The sequence below is a fragment of the Lucilia cuprina genome, chromosome 3 (assembly GCF_022045245.1).
Source record: "Lucilia cuprina isolate Lc7/37 chromosome 3, ASM2204524v1, whole genome shotgun sequence".
NCBI classification, from domain to species: Eukaryota; Metazoa; Arthropoda; class Insecta; order Diptera; family Calliphoridae; genus Lucilia; species Lucilia cuprina.
This window is the reverse complement of record NC_060951.1, coordinates 12972817-12996107: the sequence shown is the minus strand read 5'-3', so window position 1 is coordinate 12996107 and position 23291 is coordinate 12972817. Positions and strand designations below refer to the sequence as shown.

Below are 23291 nucleotides of genomic sequence, written 5' to 3'. Positions count from 1 at the left end.
AACAATAAAAACAAACAATATCAAATGTTAAAAAATCAAATAATATTAAACTAATTAAACGAGCAAAAAAAAACAAATTAATTGCTTTTTATTTAAAATTCTATTATTTTCATTATTCTACATTTTAAAGTAATAAATAAACAGTTTTTAATAAAATTTTATTTTTGTTTTGGCAAACAGCTGTTTGTTTGTAATTTATGTGTTACCACTCCAAAATCGATTGACAATACTGAACTTTCTTACGACATTCGAAAAACATATGAAAAATTGTCGTAAGAGTTGTATAGAGCTTTTGCATAGAAAATATCAACAACATTGCCATGACTATTGTTACAGCTGCTGACATACAACGCTACAACATTGATTGTGAATTGAACAAATATTTACTTATCAAAGCACTTTGGAATAGAAATCCTGACAATGTCCTACAAAAATAAAATTTATACACCAACCATAACCATTAATAAAATTTTTTGAATGTGTTCAGTATGATAATTCAGCAACGAGCTTAAAAAGCATTTAAAACAATAACAAATACAAGCCGTAATACACAGCTGTCAGATCTTACAACGTTGTCAGTAAAATGCTCAGAAAATGTCTTTTACAATTTTTCTTTTGCAACGTTGTCAGAAAAAGCATTACCCAAAATATTGTAAGACAAAATTTGTAAGTTGACATTATTATTAGACATTTCTGAACATTTTACTGCCAACGTTGTAAGATCTAACAATCGTGTATACATAGCATAATAGTGTTATATTAGGCCATGCCGAATCGTACACTGAAAAAAATCCATGCCTATACGAAAAATGTCGTACATTGTACTAATCGTTCCTCGTTTCGCACCACGAAATTCTTTCGTAATATATACGAAATTGTACGAAATATTTTAGTATAATGCAAAATATTCTTGAAAAAATTAATTTACATAAATTGAAAAAAGGGAATTTTGAATAAATATGATAAAATTTACGAAATATTAATTTATTCAAACATTTTTGTTCATTTTAAAATAAATTTTCTAATTTTAGTTCAAATTTATTCTTCACACGAATTTTCAATTTTTTATGAAAATAATTCAAAAATAATATTATACTTTTTCTTAAATTTTAAATTTAAATTTAAAAAATGTTGTAGTTTTATTTAATCATAATATAATTAATATCATGATGTTTAATTTCGCTAAAAGTTAAGAAAAAAATATTACGAAAGGTTTTCGTACTTTCGTAAAAATAGAACAGGGTTTTATTAGATAATATTTTGTATTATACACGAAATTTTTGTAAATATTACGAATTTTTTTCGTAAAGTTGAGCATGTATTATTTTCAGTGTATCATGCTTTCAACAGACAGGCGGACGGATGTAGGTAGATCGTCTTAGAATCTAATAAGGATCCAGACTATATATATGTATATATATATATATATATATATATATATATATATATATATAATATATATATATATAATATATATATATATATATAATATATATATATATATATATATATATATTATATAGATATATATATATATATATATATATATATATATATTATATATATATATATATATATATATATATATATATATATATATATATATATACATATAATAGTCTGGATCCTTATTAGATTCTAAGACGATCTACCTACATCCGTCCGCCTGTCTGTTGAAAGCATGATACACTGAAAATGAATACTGAGATGAATATTTGAATGTGTTACAAATGTAATGACAAAAATAATATACCCCTCTTATATTTTTAAGGTGGGTATAAAAAGTAAAAAAAAATGCTTCTATGGTATTTAACTTTTGTACACTTGTCTAGTTTTAACTAATTTTAATTTTAACTCAACCGAAAGTTTTTCCCAGGAAAGAACTATAGCCTATATTCAAACTATTACAACAACTTATCGGTTGAATTGAGTGAGGACAGTATTATGCGTTTGTGCTGATGTAACATCTAAAAACATTAGTCCGACACCCTTAAAGAATACTTATCGTCTTATAACATATACCGGCGGATAGAGAGGCAGATAAAAAAAATCACCACTACACACACACTATTGGCATTTTTCATTGAAATTGCACTGAAAAAAATATTTGGTTATTTTTAATTTTGAAGATTAAATTGCATTACTGTAAAATGCGACTATTTATAAACAATGTGTAATCAATGTACTTAAGAATGATAATTTCTTTAAATAGAAACAACATTTCTAATTAAAATGTACAAAAAAAGTATGAAACAAGATTAACTTATTTACTTTCATTGTTATGCATTCTAGAAAATTATTTAGAGTGTACGTTGTTTTTGTAAATTATGCTATTGCTTTTGCAAGTTGTTTTTGTTTTTTCAAGTTGTGTTTGCAATTTCTTTAACAAAGCGACATCAACCTGCTTTGTTGAATGCTGTCAAGCAAATAATAAAATATTTGTATTTTTGATGCTCTTGTTTAGAAGTTCGTATGCGATCGTGTTGTGTACATGTAATTTGGCGAAAATCTTCGTTGTCAGAACAATACTAGCGCCGACGTCTTATAATCACATCTTGAGTCAGACTGTCGAGAGTTTTAACGTGAGCACCTGCCGTGTCGGCCTTATCTCACGGTGGTCTTTTTCATCCACAGGGTAGACTTGAGAACGGTCTACCATCGCCCCTTTGTCTTCAATGAAGACTCAGGTGGCATTTTTTGCACATTGGCTATGACCGGTACCATGCGCAAGTACTTTGCTGGAGTACTCGAGCTATCTAATCTCTTGCCAAAGTAGTCACGTTGTAAGACAACCACACTACTATGGCTCTGTTGATTCGGCAACAGCACCTAGAGACATAACCGGTGGACCGAAGCACGATCCATCAATAAGCCGTAGACATCGTTCTTACTTACAGTGACACGCTGTGGCAAGTCGAATATGAACAGAGTAAACTCTGAACATATCTGGACAAGGAAGGAAAATTAATTGGTATCACTTGTATATGATATCTTTCATCCATCATCATTCAACCCAGCACACATCTCATTTATTCGACACATTCATAGAGAAAAACATACGACACACTCATTTAGGTATACGGGTGGGGTAAGGCCCGTATACCTCTACATTCATTCTGTATCATATACAATTGACACCAACTCATTTCCAACGCTTAGTCCCACAGTCACTCCTCTGTGGGGTATCTGTTGATTTTCGACAACAGCACCGAACTCTTATCCCGAAATATTGACTATTATCATGCATCAGTCTTTTAACCGCCACATATACTCTTTCCGCGAATTTGGGTTCAACCAACAGCCACTACGTGGATCCCGAAGGAACCTCAACCAACTGACCAGCCAGGACATAGTCCTGCGGGCAACTGGCCACCCGTAGTACCAGATTATGCGGTGCTCTGGTCAGACCTCTGGCAATCTATGCAAGGACTAAGCCAAGCGGTAGACTGAAACAACCAATTTTTCAGTCCCGGTCAGATAGGAGGTATTGGGCCCTCTTTATACCCCGGGATTGCAATAACACCAAGGCGGAGGTCTTCGCCATGGTAACATGCCCCCGGGGGGACATTTTGAGTCAATATAGCAATGAATGTCCGCCCGTCAACATAATTTGATGAAATTTCTATAGAATAAGGTGAAAATCGGTTCAATATTTCGCTTAGCCACCACACATAACTTCATTTTAGCGGAGCATACAAAGTCTCCTTTAGAAATTCACTTACCATCGATGTTGAATGCGTATATTAACACCTGCTACAATAGTCATAACAATGTTGTTAGTATTTTCTAGGTAAAGGTTCTAGTGTTGTCAATTGTTTATTTCAGCATATAAGACCAAACAGACAGCTGTTTACTAAAACAAAATAAAATTTTTAAAAAGTTTATATATTAGTTTAAAATGTGAAAATAAAAGGATATTAAATTCAAAAAAATAATTTATTTTTTCGCTTATTTAATTAATTTAATATTGTTTGGTTTTGTAATCTATTGACATTGTTGAGTCTGTTTGTCTTGATTGTTTATACCCTACACCACTTTAGCGGGGAGGGTATATATATTTGTGCTGATGTTTGTAACATACAAAAATGTTAGTCCTTAAAGAATATCAATCGGTCTCGAATCATTTTCTGAGTCGATTAAGCTATGCCCGTTAGTCCGTCTGGCTGGCGGGCTGTCCATGTAAACCACACAAGGTTTACATGGTACAAGATAATTGGTTGAAATTTGGCCCAAGGATGAAGCCTATTGAAAATGGTTAAAATCGGTACATTATTTGGACTATCCCCCATACAACCGTACCCCCCCCAAATAAGGCCTTTGAGCTTATAATTAATTTAAATGATCTATTATGTCAACAAAAGTCGACAAAACTTAGTTTTAGAGAACTTTAAATGACAATACCGATTTTTTGTAATGATCGGGCTTCATATGTTCGTAGCCCCATACTTCAGAAAATGACTTTAAGGTCAAAATTCACTTACAAACCCTAATAACACTTTCATATCTACATACATATATAACTTTGAAGTAGACTTAACACCCCTACCAACATTTATAAGGATAGGGCCATATTTTCCATTACTCCCCTTTGAGCCTTCTTGTAAAAAATCCCTTTTTTTGCCAAAAAAAGTAAAAATATTCCGAAATAAAGTTAAAAAACAAATCAAATGCGTTATTTTTTTAAATAATCCCCATTTTCATATGGTCGTCTACTCGATTGTGAATTGAACAAATATTTCTTGTTCTACTGAAAATCTGAGATTTTTTAACAATCGATGCCAAAAGTCGATTTCAGTATAAAGTTGGAAATAACAATCCATTATATCTCAGAGGAAAATTTATACTTAGTTCAAGCGAAGAGTTTTAACACTTCTGAATTACAATAGTCATTTAACCCGTCTCCACAACACATTTTTATTTCGTTTTGACACTTTACGCCATGTTTATGTTTTTATGTATCAGTAATCCCTGTTAACTCCATTTGCGGTTACCGTTTACCTGGTATATATTCTGATATAATTTTTGTCTCAAACAAATGAACACAAACAGCTGATTATGATATATACCCGACAAAAATTAAAGACGATACTCAAATCGTAATTCTTGGGTAATTCAGAATGAATGATGTTTATGAAATTTTGTATGGCAAATCAGGTAATTCAGTTCTTAATTGCGTGTTGAATAAATAATGAGAGAGTATATGACGTGTAATTGCATCGTGTGAACTATGTATTGAATAAATTCCTATCTCTTAAAAATTTCTTTTAAGGGACATGTCTAATATACAATGCTTAGTTCATAATTAGTTTTGATGAAGAAAACACCTATTAAGAAATATACAGTAATGTTTTTATAATAAAAAACAGATTTTAATTGGTTTATTAATTTCCCAGCAAAAACTCGGTAATGGGTAGTACTTCCCTAACCACTTACTTTTCAATGACTACTACCTCCCGTCAGCATTACTTAGAAGTACTCTAGTAATGACTTTCTTCTAATCTGATATAGAAGTACTTTATTTTCGGCTTTGTAATTTTGTTGGCACATTTTATTCAATTGCGTGTTAGAAATTGTGTTTCACAAAAAAGAAAACAAAATTAGTTTTGTATGTGAAAACCATTATTTGACGCGCAATAAAATAGCTAAGCATTGGTGCAGTGAGTAGAACATTTGACTGACAAACCGAAGTCCCTGGTTCGTATTCTAGCTGGCTCTTTTTATTATTAAAAATAAAACAACTTACTCAACAACTGTTTTGTAAGACAAATTGCAAGTACTTCTTTAACTCCCTATTTGTAAGCGAGCGTAGAAGTACTTGCCTCCAATGACATCACCGTGTTAAAATAATGACTCAAAATGCTAATAAAGAAGTAGTGCAAAGAGGTTTTATTAGCTTTTTAACTCATTACTTTTCAATGTAAGTTTTTCCTGGGTTAATACAATTATTTATATAGAAAGACAAAAAAACAAGAAATTTCACTTGTTATTAAGAAAAAAACAAAAAAAAAAAAAACACAAAATGTGACAATAAAAAAAGAAATCTCTTCTGTATAATTAATTTGAAAAAATAAAGTGTTTACCAAATTTTAATTTAATTAATAAACAAATAATAATTTGTTTTTATTTTTTTCGCATAAATTTGTATACTAGTTTTTCTGTTTTATTTCGTTCAAAATATTTTTTTTTTCATATTTTGTTTTTAAATCCAGAATACTATACACGGATGGTAACAGAAAAAAAAAAACAAAATTTGGTAGTTATTGGACTCTATGAAAACAGAAATACTTATACATTCATATACATATATGTATACAATGTATTAAAAAAAAGAAAGAAATAAAAACCAGAAACTTTTCAATATGATCATAACTTACGTCAATTTTTTCGTGTTTGGTTGTTTTTGAAAGTCAGTGTTTGTTTTGCTCTCTCTTCAAATCTGCAAATGAAAACAATTTTTTATTTTGACATTATTTATCTGTTTATTATTAATTTGTTTTTTCAAAATTAATTACATACACGACAAAAATATATTTTCTACGCATATTATCCCGGATATGACGAAAGGGATTATATTTAAAGACGCACATAATTTCATAAAACAAAATTTAAAATTTCTATTAACAATTAACAAACAAATAATTTTTGGCTAATGTTCTGTACATATAGATTCTTTGCGATGTCCTTTCAAACTACTGGTTGCAATTTTCTTCAGAGACATTGCCAAAGCAGTGCACATATGTAGTTTAGTTAAATATTTAAACCGTGAGCGTATGAGCAATTTTCTAAAGAGTACCTTTATATGCGTCAATTATGAACCGATACTCATAAAATTTTGTACACAGATTTCTTTTGTATAGAACCTGTTTATGAAAAATTTTAGGGCAATACTCATATTTTAAATAAGGAAAACACTTATTTTAATAATCAAAACTAGTTCCTGAAGGAAATCTTTTATAGTGGCTAGGGTCAGTTATAGATCAGCCCTCATTAAATTCGGAATGAAGCATTATGTTATTAAGTATAAACTTTTTATGTCGATTTTCAGCGCTGTACTAGTAATTTTCGGAATTTTCTTCAGAAAATTTTCTAAAGTTAATCTCATAACTTTCTGTAGACTGTACTCGCATTTTTATGCGTTAATATAATTTTATAATGGGGGTATGGTGAATAAACATTCCGCATGAAATTTGGAGCGAATTTCATAACCGTACTTTATAAATCATATTTTAAAACCATGCACATAAATGTTGGTAAAGAGATTTTGGTTCGCAAGAAACTTAATTGTATAAAATTTTATTACTATATAAAAGGGTAGGGTCATTTATGGGCCGATCCTTAAAAAATGGTTAAAAGGTTTGGGTTCGTAAGAAACTTACTTATACCGTTTTTCATCGCTATACTCGAATTTTTAGGCCAGTAATGAGTGTAAAAGTCATTTTCTGAAGGGGACCTAGGGGTAGGGGACCTATATTTATGGGCCGCTTCTAAAAAAATTGGGAGAGATTTTGGTTCGTAAGAAACTTACCTATACCGAATTTCATCGCTATACTCGCATTTTTGGGCCAGCAATGGATGTTAAAGTCAATTTTTGAAAGGGATCTTAAATGGGGGATTGGGTCAATTATGGACTGATCTCCAAAAAATTTTGTAGAAAGATTTTGCTTCATATACGACTTATTTCTGTCGAATTCCATCGCTATATACGTACTTCTAAAGCAGTTATACCCGTTAAAGCTGTTTTCAGGAGGTCCACTGGTATGGGGCTATCCGAAAAAGTGCACCGATATATCCCATTTTCAATACCAAACAAAGCTTAACAATAGCAAATATCTGTGCAAAATTTCAACTGTCTAGCTTCTCTTGTGTGGTCCCTATCGTGATTTCAACAGACAGACGGACGGACATGGCTAGATCGTCTTAGAATTTAATAAGGACCCGGAATATATATACTTTTATGGGTCATCTTTTTTGATAAGGGGGAAAAAAGTTCAGTTGAATATGAGAAGAGTACAAATAATATAAAATTCCCTTGAACTTCTCATTCCGCTCGAGGTGAAAATTGATATCGTGAACAATTCTAAAAATGTGAACGAACGTAGAACGTGTAAAGAGAACAAAATTTACGTGAAATATTAAGGTTTACGAAACCTTACATCAGAGTGGAGAAAATGTTTGTGCGGTTGTTTGTAATGCATAAATATATGTGTCCTATATTCACCTTAAGAGCTTGGTTACAATTGAAACACGCAAAAAGTGATCCATAATTATAAATTGGAAACGATATCAAACCAAAGAACGAGCGATGAATTAAAAGTATTCGACTGTCGTCAGACCACAATTTTTTGGCATGTTAGAAAAAATGTTAGTAAAATTATATTTTGTTAAAAAATTAGGATTATTATTTAAGAAATATTATTACAACTTGTCAATAACTAAGGGTAGGATTTTATAATGCCGATATTTTGTTTATAATTATATATTGAAAGATAATTTGGGAGAAAGATTTTCTTATCCCCTATCGATATCCTTTAAGTAAAATACAATTATAATAACTTGAAAATAGTTATCTGCATTATAAAACCCTACCTTTAGTTATAACCAAGTTGTAGTAATGGGTCTAAATAGATAAAAAAAATATTTCTTAAATTAATATTCGTTTTGTCACGGTCTTTTTCGTGACAACCCTGAGGAATGAACAGAGGGCAACGCTCTCATTGATGTTACTGCCTGGCTAAGGGGCGTGAAATTCACCAACCAATCATTCTCAGACACATGTATAAAAAATTAAAATATAAAAAAAATATTAAAAATATGGTTAAACGCTCTCTACAACCGTTCTATTGAAATCCATGATATCACAACTGTCTGCTTCCCTTTCTGCGGCGATGTTATTGCCGCTCGACGTGCTCTCCCTCTTCCATGGCAAACCTAGGTCGATCATATTTGGTTTGACCCTTAGCTATACCCTACACATGATTATTAATTAACTCACTTACCTCTCATGACTTCTGTGTGATTCCATTTTCATCTACTAGGATTCACCGCTGGAAGGAATTTTGGCCCCAACCTCGTAATGGAGAAGTTAGTCGTTCGTTTAGGTCCAAGTTCACGTATACTTTATCCGGATATGTCTAGAACTTCCTGTCATTAGTTCCGAAAGTCCTTGTCGAAGCTAGTTCGGGTGATGTCGTGTTGGTGTATCTTTATGTGTTGCACGACAACATCGCTTTCTCAATTTTTTTCCTCGAAGACTTTCCCGCCTTTTTATACCCTACACCACTATAGTGGGTAGGGTATTATACGTTTGTGCTGATGTTTGTAACATACAAAAATATTGGTCCAACACCCACCTTAAAGTATACCGATCGGTTCAGAATCATTTTTTGAGTCGATTAAGACATGTCCGTCCGTCTGTCCGGCTGGCTGGCTGTCCATGTAAACCTTGTGCGCAAGGTACAGGCCGCAATTTTCAAGATAATTTGATGAAATTTGGACCAAGCATGTTTTTTGGCACAGCCCCCATACAACCGTACCTCCCGATTTGAACTTTTTATGCCATAATTACGTCAAATATTCTGCTATCTCTTTAAAAATTGGCACAAATAAGTTTTATACAAGTATAAATGACACTGCTTTTTCGTAAGGATCGGCCTATATTTGACCCTAGCCCCCATACAAACCCCCCTTCAAAAAATTACTTAAACGTCTAAAATTGACTTGTAACCATTTGTATCGCAATGAAACCCAACAAAACTAACTGTTATTTCGAAATATATCCTTTTCCCAAATTAACCGAGGATCGGTCCATATTTGACCTATATAAAGCCTCATTTAGAAATTTTAGTTTTTTTATCAATAAATTGCTTAAATATTTTGGAATTATTGGTAATATTCAACATAAAACTTTCTTTATAAAAAATAAAAATTTTATAAAAAGTAAAAATTTTAAAAATATACTCATGGTGTAGGGTATTATATGGTCGGCAATGCCCGACTATACTTTCCTACTTGTTTCTCTAATTTTTCTGTCATTATCGCCCTGAGCATCTGTTTTCAAGGTTGAATTCTATTGTGATTTTATGTTTTTGTTGATCTTCTTATTACACTAGAATGCAACATTAACCCGCGCAGGGGTTAATGCGAAAAATACGCAAACGCTACCTCATTAAATAAAGAGAAAAACGAGACGATCGCCAAAGCACAATAAAATCAGTATGTCGGCAACCACAAGACGATATTAGGCTCTCCATACAAAATGGATGAAAACTCATTGTCAACAGCGGTTGTGGTTCCAAGCCCAAGGTACAGGCCACAATTTTCAAGATTTTTTGACGAAATTTAAACGTGTTTTTTCCCCCAAAAACAAATCCTAATGAATATTATTGAAATATGACTATTATTTCACCTAGCCTTCATACAACCGGACCTTCCGATTTGGGCTTTTAATGCCTAACTACTTAAAATATATTGGTTTGCAATGAAATTCTACTTCAATAAAAAATAAAATAGAATTAAAGACATTGATTTAAGTTTGTCTGCTATTTCTACTTTTTTGAAAGATCAAACATGTTGCATTAATTCCAGGACTATCATTGCGGTTAATTAAAAATACACATCGCATAAATACCATTTGTCACTATTAACAAGTAGGAAGTGACGGCTTTTTTTATTTTATTTATTAAATTTAAAGTGTTTTAAAAGTCGATTTGTTAAAAACATTCAAAAGAAATAAAAATACATTTTTAGCAAAAAATCTAATTTTAAAACAATACGTGTTGGTGTAAATTTGATAGCAACTTAATTTTTTATTTAAGTGTTGTACATATGAAAAGCTTTTTTATGTATTAAAAGATTTATATGTCGGTAGTTAATGTCATTAATAAATTCCGAATTAAGTAGATATTTTTGATGTTGCAGCAGGTCTGTGATTGGCGGAAGTATTTTCCTAGAGAATTAGTAATGGTAATTTTAAAGTTTTTTATTACAGAAGAATTAAAATGTTAATGTTTTTTAAATGTTTTAATTAAATCACATTTACTTTTGATCTTTAAATTCTTAAATATTTTTATTTTATTACTCTGTGGGTTGCGGAGTTTTATTTTTACAAAAGTTTGTGCTGGTCTATATAAGGAAACTTTTATTGGGAAATATTTGACTTTGTATGAGATAGAAAGAGAAAAAAAATATCATTTCTCATGTGTAGATATGTATTAGTTCAACAACGAGCAACATTGGCTTTAACGCAATGTTTGTCGTCTTGATTAAGAAAATAAATGAAAGTAAATAGAAACTTTATGTAGTTCATGAAACTTCTAAAGCAAACTACGAGAAAATGCGGAAAACAGAGAAGAACTTCAAGCGAAGAACAATCAAATTTTTACCATAATTCATCGAAATAAACTTAATGAATCCTCTGGAGCTACAGACGTAAAAATTCAAGAAAGTCAGCAGTGTGAATGGCATTGACAAACTGTGTAACTGTGTTATATTGGTATTTGTATGGAGGCTATGCGAAAACGTGGACCGACATTGCCCATTTTTAACAGCATTAACAAACCTATAAGAAGTATTTGTTGAAAATTTCAACTCTATAGCTTTTTCCGTTCGTACTCTATCATGCTTTCAACAGACAGATGAACAGACATTGCTCGGCTTACAATTTAATAAGCACCCGAAATTAATATACTTTTGTGGGACTATGATCAATTTTTCAATGTGTTACAAACGGAATGAAACAGCCCTAGCGCTGGCACACATGTTTAGGTGCATTAACCGTTTCACGCACACAACTAAACCGCCGGACTTTTTATGGATATGAATTCACCACACATTCTTCTTTGTGTATGTCGATCATTTTTGATGAAAAATTAAAAAAGTGTTTTCGAAAGATATCGCAGGTTATTTATTATCCTTTTGAGCATGTAGTGACATTCTAAAAAATAACTTGTTTTCTTTGGAATCAATCATATCCATTAAAACTGTAAAGTACCAAGAAAACGTATCAGATCGGTTTCTGCACCAAGAAATAACAAGCGGGGAAATCACCAACCTTTACACTAAAACGAGCTATCACTGAGTCGCAAGAGCTAGATCCTACATCTGAGGGGCCTATAATTACGGCTACATCAATTTTTGAAAATATAACCTTTGTGAATATGATTTGGCGAAATGACTCTTGATGTCGGATATGAGAGCAAGAGGTATTGTTGCTGTTGATAACAGTTTATGGGCAGTAAAATAAAAAAGTAAACATCTAAAGTCCTCGATGCAAAAAAACAGTGACTCCAGATGTGGGTATTTGTCCCAAATTGGCGGCTTCGTGTTTTGTTTGGGGATAAATTTGCGTTAGAGGCTTTGGGTACTTTTTTCCGCTATTTTTGGGGGTTTTTATACCCTACACCACTATAAAGAGGAGGATATTATTTAACAATCATAATCATTCTAGTTTTTTATATAGGTCGTTTAATTTATTTTGTAGCAGATTGAATACAAACAAAATGAAGTCATTCAGAAGGAATTTAACGTTCTATGGTAACGTAAATCTTGTATTTCATATTTTTAAAATCTGTAAAGGTAGTTTTCCGCTTAGATTTCTTCTTTTTAATATCGATTTTTAAACAATTTAAAAATAATGTTGTTGAATAGTTATAATGGTTTTTAGGACATATTTGTTTTTTTCTCCTATTTTTTTTGCTGGACAGATTTTATTTTGAAGATAATTTTATACATGTTTTGCTGTGTCATTTGGACGTAGTGTATAACATTAAATACGTGTAGGTCCACGATTTCTCATAGCCCCCGTGGTTCCTTGCTGAAAAATGCATTAAACATATCCGTATAGCATTGAAATACTATATAGACAAAACTTTAATTAACTCATATTTGACCATAGCTCCCATATAAAGAACAAAGTAGGTACTGTAACGGTTTTAAGTGTTTTTAAAATACCAGAATAGTGATAAAATCCGACATTAAAAAGTTTTTTGAAACCTTTACAATATTTACAACATTTTATGACATTAAAGCGTACAACTGGTTTAAAATAGCAGAATAGTGACGCAATTCAACGTTAACAACCAGAAATTTTTAATTTGCGATTCGGCCCATAACAATATTCGCTATGATCATCCCTCTAAAAAAATCAGTTTACTTGTTTTTCTTTAATTTAAAAATGTATTCCACTAACTGATATACTTGGTTTGCGATATTGTGTGTAGATTATACTTTTTTAAAATATACTAGTGTAATGCAGAAAAAATTTATTAAAAATTTAAACTTCATATCCAGATTTTATATACAAGTAAATCAAATTATAAGTAACACAAAGTAAAGCACACAACATTGGTTACAATTCCGAGTACTCTGAAAATTTTCTGTGGGAAATATAATTTTTGAACCTTTTAAATTCTTACAGTCTTATTCATAAACGTTTCTTAATTTACGTTTAAAGTTAACAATAGTTATCAAACACATTTTGTTTTATAAACCATTAATTAGAAATCTTATTCATAAACAATTTATAACATCACATTAACTATCAAACGTTTTGAATAGTTTTGTATTTTAACTTTGGCAACAATATGAATTTCTTATTGTCATTTTTTGTTTAGTGGTATATATAGCAAATAACCGATTTTCTAAGTAGTCGGTTAAAAATTAAAAAAAAATAAATTAATTTTTTTTTCAAATTTACAAAACACAATTTAAAATAAAATGCTATCACTTTTTATCGACAAATAAATCTGATATTTAAATGAAAATGCATTAAAAATATTTTTTAAACATGTTTGCTTTTCGCTAATTACAGCAGGCATTCAAATACTCCGATTATTGTAATTGTTTATCTATCACTATTTGTTTAATTTATTTATGAATGTGATTTTGTGAAAAATTGTAAAAAACTTATAAAAATGAAAACAAAAAATATAAAAAGAAAGCGCGGAGACAACTGGGTTGAGAAAGATAAGGTAAGGATCAGTATTGTTTAATGCTGATATGCAATAAGTAATTGATATGTTTTCTGCTTTTAAATATACTATTGCTCAAGGAGCTGGTAAAAGAAATGTTTGGTGTTATTGAAAAAAAAAAACACAGCTACAAATACCAACCAGCTAAAAAAGAAGGCGTGGATTGAGCTTGAGGAGAAGTAAAATGTAGTTAATATTGTTTATATATGATTCCTCATTTTCTATATTTTTTCAGTTTCAATAATATGTGCCAGGGAAGCAAAAGAAATGTCATGCAATTAAAATCACAATTAACACTAACAAAAATTCAAACCCAAAGAGAAATAGAATCGCAGAAAGATAAATGAAACTGGTGGTGGCCCTCATCCAGCTGACGAAGAAATGTCTGCAAATGACATATGTGTTTGGCTTCCAAACGAATTCGTAATTGATACCAACGAATATGATTCTGATATTATTAAGAACGTACTGTGTTCAAAATGGCCAAATCCATGCATACATATAACATTAATTTCGAAATAACAACTCTTTTCAAAATTTAAAAATTCTATTTCCAATGCATCATTTGGAGGGTTCAATGACCACCAGATCCACAATCCTTTTACCCCGGATTATGGAAAGTGGAAAAAAATCGTAGAAATGAGAAAAAACTGTTCTACTAATTAATTCCGGAGCCAATCGGCCCAAATTTCAAGATTTCGGAACTAAAAGTAGATTTTTTCCAAGTTATTGTGTAAAAAATATTTTATTAAAAAGTAATTATATTAATACAAGTAAAATTTTCATAAATTTTGTTAATATCATTAAACCAAATATATACTGAAATGATCTGTATACTTTTGTGACGTAATTTTTGCACCTTTTTAACTTTAGCTTAAATGAGAACTCAAAGAACCAAAATATGAAGAAAAAAAGTAGTGAATAATAATTATCATAATTGTTTTTAATAAATAAATGTTTTACTTTCTTGTTTTTTGAAAAAAATAATATGTTTTTTTTTTAAATAAAACTAATCGTCAGTATTTCTGTATACTTATTTTTGTGATTAACTGTATTTAACTGCACCAGGAAACAGTTGATCTAAATATCTTAAAAACGTATCCACTTACAGATTTTTGATCTGCCGCATCTGACGCCCAATCCGCATCAACATATCCAACAATTGGTACAGTACTTGAGACTTCAAACTTTAATTTAAATGATGATGTTTCTTTTATATATCTTACAATGCGTTTAAAGTGCTGCCAATGAGTTTCGTTTGGATTTTGTTGGTATCTTCCCATATAACCTACAGGTTAACAGTTGTCAGGTCTTGTGCACAACATAATATACATAAAGCTTCCAGTAGTTCTCGATAGGGTTGGTTACATTCAGATCCTGACTCTTGCTTTAATTGCAAACCCTTTTCTATTGGGCTTTTAACAGCATTGCAGTATACCATTCCAAATTTTGATAATAATTTATCTATACTAGCCTCTTGTGATATAAAAATTGTATTTCTATTGTATTGAAGAAAGAAACTTGAGAATTCCACAATCTGACATCTCAAAACGTTTGGATAAATCCATCTTTAACTGTTCAATACTTGACAGCTTGTTGCCGGCAATTAGTAGATTATCAACGTACATTACAACAATAATATCATCAGTGTGACTTGGACTTAATCTTGTATAAAGACAATAATCATGCCTCGTTTTTTAAAATTTAAGGGAAATCAGGAAATTGTTAAATTTTATGTTCCAACACCTCGGCGCTTGTTTTAAGCCATTATTAGCTTTAACTCCATCAGGTACACACATATACACGTCTTCATCCAGATCACCATGTAGAAATGCTGTCTTTACGACAAGTTGATGAAATATATATATTTACGATATAAACCAACTGCTAAAACCACACGAATTGTTGTTAATTTGGCGACAGGGGCATATGTTTCAAAGTAATCAACACCTTGTTTTTGTTGGAACCCTTTAGCAACGAGCCTTGCCTTATATTTAGTTGGATTACCATTTTCATCAACTTTGATATTAAATACCCACTTTGACTTTAACAGCTTTGTTTCCTTTGGAATTTCTACTATTTTCCAAACTTTATTTTTGTCCATTTGATTTGAGTTCTTCATCAACGGCTTTGAACCACTTATCAGAATCCTTTACAGATGCAATATCATGATAAGTTTCGGGTATTTTATCATTTGAAACAGTAGCACCTAAACCAGTAATATAGCTTAGAAGTTTACTAGGTAAACGTCTTTCACGGCTACTTCTACGAACTGGAACTGTAGCTGTTTCTTGGATTCCATTGGCGTCTTGAGAATTAGAACTATCTTGGGTCAAAAATTCTTCATCCTCATCTTCAGTCAAATCGATTGTATCAATGTAACCTTCACCATTTATATTTTGCTCGTTTTTCATTGGCGCTTCATATTCTTCTTTTATAGCTAGTTTCCATTTTTCTGAGTTTCCAATTTTTATAGAAAAGTCCACCGTGGCTCAAAAACTAAAGATCGTTAAAAATTAAATTTCAACTTCTATTATTATAGAAAAATATTAAAATTTTATTATATTAAAGACCCCAAAGCTTTTCTTAACCAATATGATGAGAAATCGGAATTAAAAGTTACAATAATATTTCAGGCATATTTTTGCACCTTTAGTAGCATTTGATTTTAATAGTTTTTTTTTTATTTTAAAGGCTAATATTTAAATGGACTTTGATCGGAAAATATTTGTTGAAATTATAGTTATCTTAAAACATATTTGTATGTAAAAAGATAAGGACCCTTAAAAGGCAAATTTTCGGTTTTCTTTCATAGACTTTTAAATGTTACGTTCGTCACGTTGAAACAGGATTTATCCCGATAACCTTTTAGTTGGCATTCAGAAGTATTCAAAACTTTGAATCTAAATCAAGTTTAGTATATAGAACTCAATTTAAAAGAAAAAAAAAATAATTCTAAGCGGGGTTATTTTTTATAGATTTTCAAAGTCTGTTACGTCACATTACATAAATTTTCTCAAGTTCAACCTTCGAATTGTGAAATATTGTTATTTAAAAAGATGTGATATTCATGCAATTTATTCAATTAGGTGATAGTTATGATTTTTTTAGTTCAACAAAAGAAATGTATGAAAAAAGTGATTTTCGGATATCGGCTTTATATGGGCTTTTCAACTTCTATTATTATAGAAAAAGATTAAAATTTTATTATATTAAAGACCCCAAAGCTTTTCTTAACCAATATAATGAGAAATCGGAATTAAAAGTTACAATAATATTGCAGGCATATTTTTGCATCAATGTTAATTTTATATTTTGGATTGGTCCTCAAATTATATTTTGTATTTGTTCTTCTGGTATTAGCACTTCCATTTTCAAAATTTACTAGTTGAACGCTTGAATTTTCAGACTGAGATTAAATCGAAACAACTTCTTGGAAATTTTCTAAATCTTGAAAATTATTTTCTTAAGTTCCAAACTTACAATTTCTTGGCAGTTTTCATGATAATTTCTTCTTCCCCTTGTTTAGCGTTTAAATTGTCACACTCTTCAGTTTCAAAATAGATTTGTTTCGGAATGTGTGCATAAACTTGAGTACTAAATAATTCCATAATTTGAACGGGGTATTATATTGATTACACAAACAGTATCCTTCATAAGTTTAATACCTCCTTGACATGTTTTAGGTTTAGTTGAACGAACCTTTGATGCCATAACCTTGAATCAGTACTTGTATTGATTGGTAATTACTTTTAACTCCTATTCGAATAAGTCGCCATTTCTATGACCAATAGCTTCAACATTATTTTTAATAAAAGTGCAGATGTTTTTGTTGAATTTCATTTCAAATCCTTTATCTATGACTACAGCTTTTGAAAATAAATAAATTAGGTTAAAAAAGAACTTTCTCCAAATATTTCTGTTTCCAACCATTATCACCATTATAAGAACATCAATGTTTTCTTCGCCAACTTCATTCAAAATTGTTCATGTCCAATTTTTATTTTTTTAAACTTACAATGACTTGAAAACCCTTTTCTTTCTATGCAGTGTCATATATGCACAAGTTCCAAAATCAATTAATCATGTTTCATTCGCAAGAATTGCTCTCCTAACCACAGGGTAAACAGAGGCGTCACGAGAAAAAAAACTATTTTCCTCTCTTTCGCACAAAACAATTTCAATGAATTTTTTTAGCTGTATTTTCTATACCTCTTCTAACCAAACAATAACCATGAAACCATTAGATTTGGAAGTATGTATGTGGCACGAAGTTCTTCTTTTCTTCCATAATGGAAATCTTTCTTCCAATAACCTTCTTTATTGCATTTAATACATTTAACCGGCTTTTTCTATTATCATGTAGATTTTGTTTTCCTGTAGTAAAAGCGTCAGGCATTTTCAAATCACGATTCAAAGGTGATTGTTCTAAAATGATGCGATTAGTTAAATTTGCAATAATTCAGTAGTTTCTCTAAATTTTTAACTTTATTTTCCATTACCTCCCTAATAATTTAATTGTCGATATATTTTGAATTAGGTTCTAGAATTTTATTTGTAATTGGAATTTTTGTTCTTAGACGATTAAGGAATAACGGTTGTGACGGGAACAATTTGTATCCTTTACTGGGGTTTTACGATACTCTAACAGAGCATTGTGTTTTTTTTTTTTTTGTCTCAGATGTTTTCAAAATCTGTTTAGCAACTTCGACTATTCTTTCAGCTAAACCATTATTTCTAGGATAATTTGTACTACTTGTAATTATTTTAAAATCCCACCTGTTTGAAAATTTAATGCATTCAAATGAAGCAAAGGCCATATTGTCTGCTATAATGACTTTTGGTATACCAAATCGTTTAAATACTTCTATCCATGCATTTATAACATCTGATGAAGTCTTTGATTTCAAATAAATTAATTCAAACCACTTGCTACAACAACCAAAAAAAATTTCCCAGAATATTCTAAAATATCACAATCAATTTTCTCAAAAGATAGATTATTAATTTCATAAGGAATAATTGGCTCCTTAGCCATAGTTGCTCCAATTTCCTGACACTTTCCACATTTCAAAATTAAATTCTCAATATCCTGATTATTATAAATTCTTTGTTCTGGCATAATTGTTTATCATTTTAAAATATTAAATTACCATCTATTGTAATATCATTTCTTTATGTTTTATCCATTAATGGCCATCATTCTTGTGAAATGTCCACATTTTTCTTAGTTTCTTGAACTTTTTTATTTGCTGTTTTTATATAATTGCCCCATTTTAAGTAATTTTTTATGAAGTTTTGTATCTGCTATATCCAAGACTATTCGATTTGTTACCATTTCTGATACAAAATTTTCCCAGTTCTTGGTTTTATTTCCAAAAACTTTTAAATCAGGAATTATGTAAATTTTTATTGTATTATCTGATATCGTTAAAATATTCACGTAGGTCTCTAATATACGTTAATTTAATCTTTTACGTCTGCACCATGTGAAATTATACATCTTTACTCAATAATTATTTTTTCTATATTCAATTTTATTTTATGAATACAAATTTATGAATACAAAGAACACAAAGCATAATATGATTGAAATGTAAGAGTAAAATATTATAAAGTAGTTATAATACAACATAGACCTTACCTTTTACTACCCCTTTCAAAAACTGTAGATTATAACACTAATTTTAAACTCTAGATTATAACACTTATTTCTCGGCGACTTAAAAAAAATTTAAAAACCTACTGATAATTTTTGTAGGCATATTGATCTTAAAATATATTCCTCTAGGCGTCTTGAAATCTTATTATTCTATTCATCTAGATATTCTTCTTAATTTTTGTAAATGTGCACAAATATTTCTTTACATTTTAGCGAGAGTAACCAGTTGAATATTGATGTGTTTATTACATGAAATTCAACAATCATTTTTAAACTAAAATAAATGATTTATTTGGATAATTTTTGAATAAAAACAAGTAAGAGTGCTATATTCGGCTGTGCCGAATCTTATATACCCTTCACCATAGTGTATTTTAAACATAATTGATCTTACAGACTCTCGATAGTTTTAACGTGAGCACCTGCCGTGTCGGCCTTATCTCACGGTGGTCTTTTTCATCCACAGGGTAGACTTGAGAACGGTCTACCATCGCCCCTTTGTCTTCAATGAAGACTCAGGTGGCAATTTTTGCACATTGGCTATGACCGGTACCATGCGCAAGTACTTTGCTGGAGTACTCGAGCTATCTAATCTCTTGCCAAAGTAGTAACCGGTGGACCGAAGCACGATCCATCAATAAGCCGTAGACATCGTTCATACTAGCACTGTGACACGCTGTGGCAAGTCTGATATGAACAGAGTATACTCTGAACACATCTGGACAAGGAAGGAAAATTAATCGGTATCTCTTGTATATGATATCTTTCATTCATCATCATTCAACCCAGCACACATCTCATTTATTCGACACATTCATAGAGAAAAACATACGACACACTCAATTAGGTATACGGGTGGGGTAAGTCCCGTATACCTCTACATTCATTCTGTATCATATACAATTGACACCAACTCATTTCCAACGCTTAGTCCCACAGTCACTCCTCTGTGGGGTATCTGTTGATTTTCGGCAACAGCACCGAACTCTTATCCCGAAATATTGACTATTATCATGCATCAGTCTTTTAACCGCCACATATACTCTTCCCGCGAATTTGGGTTCAACCAACAGCCACTACGTGGATCCCGAAGGAACCTCAACCAACTGACCAGCCAGGACATAGTCCTGCGGGCAACTGGCCACCCGTAGTACCAGATTATGCGGTGCTCTGGTCAGACCTCTGGCAATCTATGCAAGGACTAAGCCAAGCGGTAGACTGAAACAACCAATTTTTCAGTCCCGGTCAGACTGGAGGTATTGGGCCCTCTTTATACCCCGGGATTGCAATAACACCAAGGCGGAGGTCTTCACCAAGGTAACATGCCCCCGGGGGGAATAATTGATCTTACAGTCTAGTTAATAAAAACATTAAAAAAATTTGAGTCGATTTAAGCCGAATGTTTCGGCGGCGGCTCAAGCAACTAAATATAATTCGGCGGCGGCTAAGCTCCGACTCGAAGTCGGTCGACTTCGACCTCTGATTCATTGCTGGTAAACATTGACGAGACGTAGATTTTGTTTTTGTTTATCTTAAAAAAAAAATTGTTTTAAAAAGCACTTGGGAAAATTTGTGTTAGTTTTAAATTTCAAACTTACATTATTCGCATAAAAATTATTGTACAATAACTTACAATCTACTCTCGTATAATTGAAAACGTTTTAAATACTTTTTTCTATTCATTAAAAATATATTTGCGAAACAAAAGGGAAAATTATTTTATTTTAACAAAAAATACAAATCATATTTTTTTGCTGTGTATTTTTTGTATGTTTAAATTCCAAACATACAAAAAATACACAGCTGAATAAAAGCAAATACATATACACACACGTGTACATCTGTTTCTATGTACAGTGTTTTTGTTGCTTTTTTTAACAATTTTTTGATGAAATTTTCAGAGGTTGTCTCGGATTTCTCCGTATTTACCCACCAATTTTGCTGATTTTAAATAGCGATCTTCTCGAAAGCATGTCTAATAGAATTATTAAAGATTCGGATCTCGCCGATATCTGGGGTCCTCTAAAAACTGATTTCAACAGACAGACAGACGGACATGGCTTAATCGACTCCGCTTTCTATAAGGATCAAGAATATATATACTTTATAGGGTCGGAAAATTATATTATAGAAATTACAAACGGAATGACAAATTATATATAGACTTCTCACGAAGGTGAAGGGTATAATAATTAAAAAAACAAACGTTTTAAATGTAAAACGTAACAATACTTAATGCCATCTATGATTGAAAAAAATAGTTTTATTAAATATTATGAATAATAATTTGTGACATCTATATTTAGAAAATCACAACTAAATAAGTCTGAAAAAAGTACTGCCTTAAAGTATGCTACGTTGGTTTATAGATTAAATGCTTACTGAAAATATGACACATAGATGGTGCTTATTTTATTCGTAAATAAACCCCAGTGTTGCCAGAAAAATTTTAGCTCATATTAGCACAATATTCTTATTAAAAAATCCCAAGATTTTCCCAAAATTTTTTCTTGAAAAACTTAATTTGTTCTTACATAGTAGACTATATACATATATAAATATACTAATTCTTTTGAAGTACATAGTGATAAAAAATTCACAAGTTAACTTTATGTAAGTAGTTTCTTTAGTTAAGATCTTATCTATTTGCCAAATTTTTACAGGATCTGTTCATAATCGACCATAATATGATTTTTAAAAATTATTAATCAAAAATCTTGATCTATTTAATTTCGATGAAGTTCGGTACACACAATACAAAATTAAAACGTTATGTTAAGTAGTTAAAATTATTTTTTTAGATATTTTCTTTAATGCATGGAGTTTAATATAGTACCTATATACATATTCATATGGGTAATTTCGTGACCCAACTCAAAAAATCGATTTGGATGAAATTTGCACCAATTGGATAGTAGGTTAGGTATCCAATTTCAGCTTTACTTCGGTCCAGGTTGATGCCTTCGTAAATATAACAATAGGAAGAAAAGAAAGATAGAGAAAAGAGAGAAAATATAAAAGAAAAAGAGTAGACCGCTGAGCAGAAAGTCCAGGCCTAATTGCCCTAGAGAGGCATGACCTCAACATTACGTCCTGACTAATTTGAATTAAATCGGAACGTTGAATGTCGAATATTCAACGTTCTGATTGAATATTCGACAATTCGGATAGATCACTAAAGTAAGCCGATCCTAGCGTCAAAATTCGGGTCTCTACCAAGGCAGGACAATTGCAAAAAAGGTGAGGTATAGTCTCCTCTTTATCCCCAATTTGGTAACTCCTTCATTGAACGGAAGGCAAATGCTTCTAGCATGTTTACCAAATTTACAGTGCCCAGTAACAATCAATATCAGCCTAGTTGTGGCCCAGCAAAAAATAATTGATGTCCTACTTTACAAACTACATCTTAATCACATCTAAAACTGCGTTTACATATTATTCACTTTTATAAACCAAATATTTCCGTTCAAATGAAAACCGAGTTAAAAGTTAGAAAAGAGATGTACACTGAAAAAATCTATGCCTTATATATACGAAAAATGTCGTACATTGTACGAATCGTTCGTTGTTTCGCACCACGAAATTCTTCCGTAATATATACGAAATTGTACGAAATATTTTAGTATAATGCAAAATATTCTTGAAAAAATTAATTTACATAA

General features: G+C 30.9%; 1 long non-coding RNA gene across 1 annotated transcript; it reads left to right on the top strand.

Annotated features, from left to right (window-relative positions):
• Positions 1–13911: 13911 nt before the first annotated feature.
• On the top strand, positions 13912–14525 carry LOC124419139. Its single transcript, XR_006940432.1, has 3 exons — positions 13912–13967; positions 14048–14146; positions 14203–14525. It is a non-coding gene; the product is annotated as an uncharacterized LOC124419139 (long non-coding RNA).
• The last annotated feature ends 8766 nt before the right edge of the window (positions 14526–23291 follow it).